The sequence below is a fragment of the Mytilus trossulus genome, chromosome 2, assembly GCF_036588685.1.
Source record: "Mytilus trossulus isolate FHL-02 chromosome 2, PNRI_Mtr1.1.1.hap1, whole genome shotgun sequence".
Classification (NCBI taxonomy): Eukaryota; Metazoa; Mollusca; class Bivalvia; order Mytilida; family Mytilidae; genus Mytilus; species Mytilus trossulus.
Window position 1 is genome coordinate 25,962,488 of NC_086374.1, and position 11,850 is coordinate 25,974,337.

Genomic DNA, 11,850 nt, shown 5'->3' on the forward strand with positions numbered 1-11,850 from the left:
TTTCAAACATATTATAAACTAGAATATTTTGGTATTTTAGAATTCTTATTATTTTCAATCTAAACTTTCTCGAAACACTAGGAACATGTTTGATTAGTTTCTTGTGTAGATGTTCTGTTGTCTTCCGGTTCAGAGTCCAACGGTGAATCAGGACCTCTTCTGGAGATATTCCGGCAATATGAAAAAAATTCAAATTGCCGTCGAATATAGCAGATTTGTTTTGGGCTGACATACATGAAGTTTACGATGATTTATCAGAAAACTAAGATACGCCAATTCATTGGATCTTAAGGAAAATCTGCCGGTGCTTACTCTTATTAATTGAAAAACTTTGATGGTAAAAATCTTCGGACCACCACAAAGAATACAAGGTTACAACGTTTCTCAGACTTTTTATGACCAACTCAGTGAGTTGTATACTGATCGATCTTTATGTGTCACACTACCAATTACTCCCTCCAATTTAGAATTGTAATAAGCCTTACTCTGACACAAACTAAAAGTGCTTTTGGTGTCATTTTTACTTCAATTACATCTTATGTAAGATTCCTGGTTTTTGTTCGGCTGATAGCCAGTGTATTTTTCACCAATTTACTGTTATCCAATAAATATCGTTAATTTTTTTACGCCGTCAGGGTATTTGCAAAATGGATGTGCCTTTTCTACCCTCTCTGCAGTGGTATTTGCCCAAAAATACTCTATCCGACTGGGCGCTTGTACCTTCACGATCATCAATGCGTTTTTGAACGTTAACATCTGGTGTGATGAAACAGATATAGCATGTTCTTAATTTCTCTCGCCTTACTTCTTGCGAAATTTACCATTCTCTTGACTGGTAATTTTCGCAAAAAATACCCCTCCTTAACATGATATAGCTGTTAAAACCTAACAAACAATGTTGCAGAAATGAAACGTTTGGAGAAAGAAAAATATATTTAGAGCATTTTGGCTCAAAATTCTCTTGTTTATGAGTTTGCATTAAACACTGAGGAGTAATGCGGTACATAGCAAACTAATTAAAGATGTCCAAATAACCTGGTTATTTTTGGAGTAGTTATTTTCCCAAAAGCAATTCTTTCTTAGAAAATTTTTAACATGTGTTAAAAATTTCCATGTAGAAAAGGTGATAAATGTACAATTCAGGATATACCTGGTTTCTATGAAGTTAACTTAAGGAAAAATATAAAGAAAGCTGTGCAAAATTTGGTTGAACAGATATGGATTTTTAATTGGTGGTCTGACACCTTTTGTCTTTGAGAAAAAAGATTGATTTCCGTGTTACTTGGTGTTAGCTTTGAACAAACTTGCATTATCTGCAGCTACTCAGTGCTTTGTGTTTAAATTCCTAATGTAAATTGGTATTTGTGTGTGTCTCGTACTGATATTTGGGTTTTGTAAAATTGCGACTGTTTAATATAGTTTGTTCTTATGATGTACTGTTACATCACTGTCCCAAATTAGGGGGTGATTTAACGCTCACAAACATGTTTAGTCCTGACATTTCTGATATTCTGTATATGTGTCTGTCTTAAGTCAGCAGTTTGTATTTCAGTGGTTGTCTATCGACTCATATTTGACTTTTTTGCAAAGTGTTTTGTGATATATTGTTCAGCCGTTAGTTATTTGATTGAATTGTTGATTTTTTTCACAGTTAAAGGCCGTGCAGTTGCCAAAATTGCTTTCAATCACTCCTTATGATCCGCGGTTGATAGTTACCGCAAATGCGATCATACTACTCCTTATTTTCATATCATATACCTGACTTTGAAATCGTATTTTCCTGATAGTGCATTATATATTTGTCACTGGACTGAAATAAGCAACCAAAAATCAACTAATTTAAACTTATATAACTTACATCTAAAATATCTATTTGAAAGGTAGATCTTCCCAATGCAAAAAAAAAAAAATAGAAATGGACCTCTCTAGCTCACTTCCAAAGAAAACGAAAACTTCGCCCGATGACTAATTCACGTTTATCACGCATGAATACATTTTAAACGAAAGAACAAGCACACATGTATATACGTTTTATGTATGATTTTGGGTACCCTCAACGATTCGTTACTTATATCGATCATTCAAAATGTCATGTATTAAAGGGAAATATATTGACAGCTGTATAGTTCAGAAGTGGGTTTTTTCAAATAATGTTTTAAAATGTAAAAATAACGAATTCTAAATACCACATTGATCTTGCCTCGAGCTCCATACTTGTGTCTTCGTACAACATTTCCCTCTGGAGCCATCGACTGTACATACACCTCCATTTTTACACCTGCGTGTACACGGATCATCTGTAAAAAAATAAATACTATAATACACTTATCTGGCCAAGTTCATGGTCTATAAAATAATAAAATGAGTAAACAAACAAGAACTATCTTTATAAAAGATATCCGACGTTTTTAAATTTTAGTATATTCACCAAAACCCCGCGGAAATCTCACATGCGTAGACGCGTTCTAAAAGTCATGTACGTTCGTACAACAAAGTTTACATTAAAAATCATATAATTGTCCCGAATAAACAGCTGTCATGGATGCAAAGAGCTATTGGTGAATCAATTGTTTTAATATAAATATAAATCTTTGTAAGATCTAGTTCAAATATTTATAGTTTTTCACTTTCTTTCCATCACGATATAATTAACGAGACGTGTTTTCAAACACAATCAAATCACTCACCATGACCGCATTTTGTCTTATCACAGAAAGGATTTTCGAGCATGCGTATTCTGTTGCTATATGTTCAAAGGGCAAAAACCGAAGCTATACCGACTACGTCGGAAAAATGAAATAATTCACGCAACAGGTACTTCAAACCTAGAGGTTCTTAAGAAGCTTTGTCGCTCACCTTGGAACATGTGCATTTCCAGCAAAAGAATTCCACCAACGTTTGGACAAGGTAAAGGTTCACGACAGATGTTTAAGTGATCTTATTTTGCTAATCATGTTGTTCTGTGATTGATTCTCACTATATTTTTTTCTTTTTTTGACAAAAAAAACAAGATGGAATATATATATAATTAGTAATAGTCATTTAAGGATGAATCATACCTTAAGAGTCTACTGACTATCTCACAAAAATTGTTATATTTGCTTATCAGTTTTGCTGTGTACAGTTTCTATCTACTACAGTTTCGAGATGATAGGCAAAAATGGTAAACATTTCACAAGAAAGCAATAGCTCCAATGAGGAGTCAACTGTGTACTCCGACATTTGTGCGACATAAAACTCTTCCACAATGGGTTTTGTAGTGCAGACGCGGACCATTTACGTGTTGTACTGTTTGCTGCACTCATGGATTATATTGTTGTTAATTTTTACAGCCAGTTGTAAGGACTGAGACGTGACTGATGGAATGGAATGATTGATGATGAGTTATGTATTAAAATGTCATACTTCACTTGATATTGAAAATAAACTCATCATAAATACCAGGAATAAAATTTAATATTTATGACAGACGCGCGTTTCGTCTACTAAAGACTCATCAGTGACACTCGGATCAAAAACATTATAAAAGGACAAATAAAGTACGAAGTTGAAGAGCATTGAGGACCAAATATTCCTAAAACTTTTGCCAAATACAACTAAGGTAATCTATTCCTTTTGTAGAAAAGCCTTAGTTTTTTTCTTCAAAATTTCAAAGTTTTGTTAACAGGTAATTTATAGTATGAACATATCAATGATAACTCAAGTCAACACAGAAGTGCTGACTCTTGGGCTGGTGATACCCTCGGGGACATAAATCTCCACCAGCAGTGGTATCGATCCAGTGGTTGCAAATATAAAAGAAGATGTGGTATGATTGCCAATGAGACAACTATCCACATTGGACCAAAATGACACAAACATTAACAATTATAGATCACCGTTCGGCCTTCAACAATGAGTAAAGCCAATACCGCATAGTAAGCTATAAAAGGCCCGATAAGACAATGGAAAACAATTCAATCGAGAAAACTAACGGCCTCATTTATGTAAAAAAAAAAAAGAAAAACAAATATGTAACACATAAACAAACGGCAACCACTGAATTACAGGCTCCTGATAACTTAAGATACCAGGAATAAAATTTAATATTTACGCAATACGCGTGTTTCGTCTACAAAAGACTAATAAGTGACGGTCAAAACAAAAATATTATAAAAGGCCAAATAAAGTATGGTGTTGAAGAGCATTGAGAACCAAAAATTCCTAAATATTTTGCCAAATACAGCTAAGGTAATCTATTCCTGAGGTAGAAAAGCCTTAGTTTTCTCTGAAACCAACATTTTGTTTTGTTCTCGTTCTCGCGTTGGTGTGTTGCCTTAGTCTCTTTTATTTATATTTTGCAGATCCAAAAACTATATTATATTATATATTAAGTAATTACTGTTAAATGTTACAAGTTGCAATATAACATGAGGACATGATCTCGGGTTATTCAGAACACAATGGACACGCTACTTACTTACTTACTTGTTTAATGCATGCCATGCCAATTAGAAAGTTATATCAGACAATAAATTAACAGACAATAACATAACAATTGAGTCAAAACAAGTCTTAAGACGAAACATATCATCAAAAGCACAACAATTATAAATCGTAAACTATAATTTCAAATGTCAAAAGATGAAATTGACTAAAATAGGAATTAAATTGATAGTCAAGAAAGTCCCAGGACATACACTACAAACCAGTATTAGTCTGAAATGGTCTATAAATGTACTCGACTGATTTGGTCTGATATTTACTTGATAGTTTTCGACTGTTGTCTTTTTTTTTCTTTTCTTTTTTTTTAAATTTTAGGCTTTTTACTGGTGTACTTACCTTTTCGCGAATATTTGAATTTTTCCTATCTACATTTTAAGTACGTCGTTCATAACACCTCCATAAGTTATTGTACAAATTGCGTTTTTGTTTATAAAGTCAATTTGTTTTTTTGTAAATAGATATAGGAAGATGTGGTGTGAGTGCGAATGCCATCGAAATAACAATTTAAAAAAGTAAACCATTATAGGTCTATGTACGGCCTTCAATACAGAGCCTTGACTTTAAAGCTATAAAGGGCCCCAAAATTACTAGTGTAAAACCATTCAAACGGGAAAACCAACGGTTAAAAAATAAATTAAAAAAAATCTATTTCGTTCAGATACGATATATTGGGCATAAATATTTATAAGAGAATATAATATAGTTTCAAATTTGATATTTATCATGATCATTCGACCTTCTAATTCTTTTTGCTCATCTATTAATTTATACTAGTACTAGTAGTCTAATTTGTTATAAACTTATATTGCTACTCCTTTGCTCGAGGTAGTTCTGTGGCTATAATAACCAAAATAATCTGGTTCCATAGATAGAACGTTTTCAAGGGATGTATTGAAGTGAGTTTCGTGAATAAAAGATATTTTACATTTCTGATTTTTTATCCATTGGTAAAATCTTAATCTCTTTTGTTTATCTCAAAGTCCTTTAACATTTGCTGTACAAATGTGTAGGTTATTTAGCATGTAATCATTGTTTTAATTAAAAGTTACTTAATTCTTATATTACTTTTTATTAGAGAGCGTACTTTAACTTTGGATACCATTTTAAAGTAAACTTTATTTCTCCTACATTGAAACGTATTTTTTTAGCGTGGGAGTTAATTGTGAAAATGATTACGTTTATCAATTTTCTTTGATGTAATTGGATTGTAACAGTATTACTATAGTCTGATTCACAATTGTGTTTTGTCCAATATTGAGATATTAATTTTGAAACATATTATACATTATCATACACATTTACTACATACTTGAAATATATAACACACACCAAGGATTTGTATAGTTAATCCTTGCACACACCGTATACATAGAACTATTAATGAAATTACAAAATGATACATTTTTTTGCTTTGTACAAACTAAAACAATTGTATGGTTTTGACTGAGAAAAAATATTATTCTTTCTCTTATTTTCTCAGTTAGGAATGTGAAAATAATTCAAAATCTATGAAGCTCTTGTGAAGTTATGCTTGTTTTTGATATTTTGTTTTTTCATAACATTTTTGAAGTTTTTATTTAATTGTTGCATAATATTTTCGTTTACTCTATTTTAAGTTACATTACATGATTTATATGGTGAAAATAAACTAAGATTTGATATTTTTGAAAAGTTCTACTGTAGATAGAACTTCTAATTCTAAACAGTTTTACATAGAAAAGTGACTGTTTAACTTTTCTTATATAATTGTTTTAATCTCTATTGTTTTTTTGAATTTGGTATTATCAAATATAGTTCTGTCAATGGTAACATTAACATGAAGATATATGTCATAATGCAAAATGTGAAAACTTTTACTTGTCTTTTTTCATATTTACTCTAGTAACATTTGTTTTTGAATCTTTGTTCCATTCGATTATCTTTCTATAATTACTCAATACACACAAACATAAATACAAAAGACAAGATATATAAACATACATATTTTTTCGTTTTTTTTTTCGTTTTTGTTTGTTATATATAAAAAAATTCAATAGTTTAAAGATGCACTGATTGTCTTTTCCCTTCATGTTAATTGGGAGTAGGATTTTTTTCCTTGGCTGCATTTGTTTTATTGCTGGGGGTTAAACAAATTGAAATGTAAGGTTGTGTTGATGAAAAATCTCTATTTGCTTCTGCTGGTTTTGATGCCTGTTGGTTAAAAGAATCAAGTTTTGTTTCACTTTTTTTGCAGACTTTTTATCATATTTTTTTGTTTCCTTCTCTCTATCTTTTTGGAATTTCCTGGTGCTATATCTTTTTTCGTTGACATTTAGTGTGATATATGTCTTCGTCATCTTTATCTGGCAATTCAAGTTGTTCATAAGTATCCTATATTTTGTCATTTTCTGTAAGAGTTTCAGGTAGGTGACTTTCTTTATAATTTGAATTTTCGTCATCATGAGCTGTTGTTGTTTTCTTGTTGATCTTCTCCTTCTGTTTCAGAATGTTTTCCTTGTTCTTTTTTACAAAGGTATGGCATTCAAGCATCTTATGGCCATCTTCATTGCATAATCTGCATTTCCATTCATTTTGACAGTTGTTTATATAATGTCCTTTCAATTGGCATTTGTTGCAGAAGAACGTGTCTGTAACTTTCAATTGACCAAAACGATATATTCTTGCTGCCAGTGTGTATTCACTATTGTAAGAAACCTTGGGAGTGATTTGTCATTATTTTTGCATGAGATTATTCTGTCACCTGTCTAGCAGTGGGTAACCAAATTGTCAGTCCTGAGTCTTTCTCAGTTAATAGCTATTACATCTATGTTTTTATCTTAATTCTCTGTCAATTTGATCATCATTTGCTGATAGTGGAATGTTTTTAACTCTTACTGTTGTTGATAACCACTCTTCCTTTTGGTAGTATGAGTTCTTGGAATGCAGAGGTACCGACTTGTTTCTCAATGTGATACCTTCTGTTAGCAAGAACATTCTACTTCATTGTCTAGGTATATTCTCCACATTCTCTTCGACTGTAGTCTTAACCAAAATTAATAGTCTGAACTTGTGGTCGACCTTTACTCAACCAGAACTACCATTTTAAAAGCGTCTGAACAATGCCCAACCTAGTCTGAACCATACTCGACCAAGTCTAAACCAACCTAGACCTGATTTTTTTTTATAATCTAGTGCATTTCATCAATTTAGGAAGTGCTTGGACAACAGCTTAAATGTTTCCCTGGCTAGAAACTTGAATAGCAATTTAAAATTGAAAATGTATTCATTATAGAATTTTAACCAAAATTTACAATAAACACAATATAACTTCAACATTATATCTATCAACACTTACATATATTTTTCACCTTTAAAATAAATAAAACAAGCTGATCTAAACTTTCAATGTTATTTATTTTGTTTGCAATGTTTCAGATATCTTTTATGGTTACTGGACAGTTTTCATTATTTAAACTTAGGCTGATTATGGTATCTGTTGCATTAAGTTAATAGTGCAGCGAACATTTTAAATTGAATATATATAAAAAGGAGTATATAAAAGCAACTTAATAAAATTTAATAATGAGATCTTTGTGTTGTAATACGAAGAACTTAATACAATCATGATAATAGAACTTCCATAGCAATCATTGACAACCTTTTTTTTGAAATTGTGTTCAAAATTGCAGTAAAATGGGTTTTTTATAAAGGTAAATCATGTTTTTTTAATAGTTTTTTTATACATTTGTTAGTGGATAAATTAAATACCGGTACCTTATCCCGTCCTCCTTAACCGTTAGTAGTATATACTAAATTTTGTTAATACTTGTTAGTTTAATTTGTGTGTAAAACATACATTAATAAATTATAATATAATCCAACTGATTTCAGTAAAAATTTATTTATTTCAATTCAATCTGATATTTTTTGTCAAATTAAATATTTTGTATACAGGTTTAATTTCCTCAGGAGAAGTGTGTTTTACATGTAAAAGAAAAGCTCTATTATTTTTAAACTCGTGTATTACTTAACCAGTGAATTCGAAAGGCCTTGCGATTTAGGTTTTAAAGGATATAGCAATTTGGAATGAAATGTTATTTAAAATTTGATAATAACTGACAGGTGTGATCTGTTTAATGAATTTGCGGCAATAAGGAGGTGTTAATTTATACGTCACCACTAATCAGAAGAACAACCTTTTCACACCATAGGTACAGAAATTATTGTACTGTTTTTCAACAAATATCTGACGGTCGATTTTTTCAATTAAATTTTCTTGAAAAACGAGCAGAAATGTATATGATTGTTTTTGAACCTCTTTATAGATGAATGTCTATGGTTTCAGGAAAGTTTTACTCTAATTAATTGAAAATATCCATTGGACTAATTTTTTGAAACTTCTGTGACATTTTCTCTTCCCTTTTGGTAATGTATTGTATCAAAAAAGGCAGATTGCTGCCATGGTTACAATAAAAAGAGATTATATGTTCACCATTTTTACTATTGTAAATAAAATCTATGAAGGATTCTCTTACCATAGATATACACATGCATACCACAAATATTAAGCCTTATTTGTAGGAAAGGTAGAAAACGAGGGTGTTTGAAAATAATGGGTGTCCATTTTAAGTTTATTCCTAACTGTGTATTGATACCATAACAAGTATGAATATGAAGCATTTTACTAAAAACACAAATTATTTATTATGACTTAAATCATTAATTTGATTGTAAGTATAACTAGATACAAGTTTTAGCTTTCTAAAAAGCTTTGGACTGTTTCGCTCTACCATCCATAATTTAAGGTAATATGTGTGCATGTGGTTGTTAAATATTATTGGAAATGTTTTGTGTTTTTTAGATTTTGATTGATAACAAATTGATGTTCTTTAAGAGTGTCTGTATGCGTTACTAACGTTTCAACGGAGACATTAATAAGAATTGAACGATGGACAGACTGAAACTGAATGCTTCTAACTACCTGATTGGAAGATATCATGAGACCTGAATAATTAAAATTCGCTGATTGGTTCGGACAATACAAACCTAATAGATGTCTTTCAATCCCGTAGAGTATCGGATTTGTCCTCTCTATTTTAGCAATTAGATTTTGCCTTTGCATTAATCATGCACATTGGTACAAAGGTAACTTTAATCTATAAATAACCGAATCACTGGGAGCTTTGTAAACACACACAATGTTAAACGATATACTACTTCATAACGTGTGACCTCACGTGTATGATAAAATTTGTTGATAGATATGCAAGGCTATTTTGAATGAATAAATCGACAAAGCGAGAACAATGCCCATATTCACCAGATAAAAGAAAAAGCTATTTGTATACCCATGCTTTTAAAAAATCTACATGTCTTGTTGAAAATTGAAAAATTTATAAATAGACACGACTCTTGGGGTGTGCCTAGATTGTCAGAAGTTATAAACTACTAATGATGCATTTTTGTAAACATTGTATACGAACGGTGTTTAGCAAAGCAAATCGTGCAAATTGAAGAGTAGCAGAGCAAATAAACACGTATTAATAATTGATATTTCAATATTGAATTCATCTGTGAGGTTCAGCCATGATAAAACGAACATGAATTAATGACAGTTGATCTGAACTGAAATACACATAGTCAATTTTCCTGCATTTTATGTCTTTTCTTGGCCGAGAAAAGTCTGTAATTATTTATCTCATTTAAGTCAATAGCTGTTGTTGTAGGGAAAACGGGACTATTTATTCTGCCATAAGCGACAATACTAACATGTTCTAAATTTACCACTTTTTATGATAAAAACCTAGATAAAACAGTTATGTGTGGTGTTATTACTTTATTATTCTATTTTAAAAATTGAAGCCAAATAGTATCATGACCAATTTCCAACGGAGCTGGTTTATGTTAAACCTGGACCACCGTCATTTTACACCAAATTTATGAAATTTTGGAAGCCTTTTCGAATAATTCTCTAGAAAATATTTCAATAGGTTTTAAAATTTATAATGTAAATTTACACACGGCAGTTATTCATAGATAAATAAAAAAAATATATTGTACCCTTACATCCAATCACAGCGCTCTTAAGTTGACTTCCTACGCCCTGTCTTGGGTACACAAAAGGCCAACCTAATGCTAGGAAAGTGTAATACTGCCGTTTTCCATGTATCTCAGTCGCATCCAATCAGAATATATACGTGAAAAGAAATATATTCAAGATGGCGTGTATTTCGATTTAAACTTTTCCGCACCGTGATGCAAAGCAGAAATTGACAAACATATGATTTACATTGATAGAATAGAAAGTCCAAGGACATATCAATATCGAATTACTCTATAGAGCTGGTAGTCTTACATCAAAGTATACTAACACTGACAGTGTGTTCCGTAGTAACCGGACGGACAAGAACATTCCCAACTGGACCCTCTTATAATACAGTATCCGTAATTGACACATTCTCTATCAGGAGTGCATGGTGTGTCTATAATAGAAAATGACGCAGAAACATTCGTTCAAGAAATACACATGAAAACATGAGAACATTATTTACTAGCTTTTTGTGTCATTGTCACTGGACACACTTCTTACCTTTTAAATCCTGGCGATGAGAATAAGAAAGGTTTACCAGACAATGGAATATAAAGTATGTCATTAAAGCATGTCATTAAAAGCACAAAAATCACTTAATTATCAATTAATTTATGAATATGATTAGATACAATTTACTAAAATAGTACTTAAATGAATAGTTAAGACAGTCCCTGGGCCAGATTATAACAATACTTACACTGGCAGTATGTTCCGTAGTAGCCATATGGACAGGAGCAGTACCAACTGGAGCCGTATACTACACAGTTTCCACCATTGTGACAGTGTTTATCAGTGCAAGGTGTGTCTACAATATAAACATACCCAATTTGATTATAACATCATATATTTAGTAATTTCTGTTTAATGTCAACAGTTGAAATATAACACGAGGACAGGATGTTCTCGCGATAATTAACAGCAAACCATATTATTCCGACCTCAGTAGACACGCTACTAACCTATTAAATCCAGGCGATGAGAATTGAAAAAAGTATATCGAACAATAAATTTACAGACCACCATATAAAAATTGAGCCAAAACATGTCTAAAATGAAGTATGTCATTAAGAGCACAAACTTAATTAATCGTAAATTTTTAATTCAAATGTAAATATAATTAGATGATATTGACTAAAATTTGAATTAAATTGATAGAAAAAAAAGTCCCAGAGTTTATTTTGTTTTTCACTATTGTTGTTTGGCTGGTTCTGCAGTCTACATCCTTCATAACGACTGCGTTCAAGGCAATGTCGGTCAGCTGTTCCGTCCACTTACCACGATGATGAAGTACTAGC

General features: G+C 31.4%; 1 long non-coding RNA gene across 1 annotated transcript; it reads right to left on the reverse strand.

The window, feature by feature from the left end:
* Positions 1-2,206: 2,206 nt before the first annotated feature.
* Positions 2,207-11,334, reverse strand: LOC134704999 (uncharacterized). The gene is made up of 3 exons (XR_010105457.1): positions 11,253-11,334; positions 10,836-10,946; positions 2,207-2,297 (listed from the first exon to the last, which is right to left on the reverse strand). It is a non-coding gene; the product is annotated as an uncharacterized LOC134704999 (long non-coding RNA).
* Between the last annotated feature and the right edge of the window lie 516 nt (positions 11,335-11,850).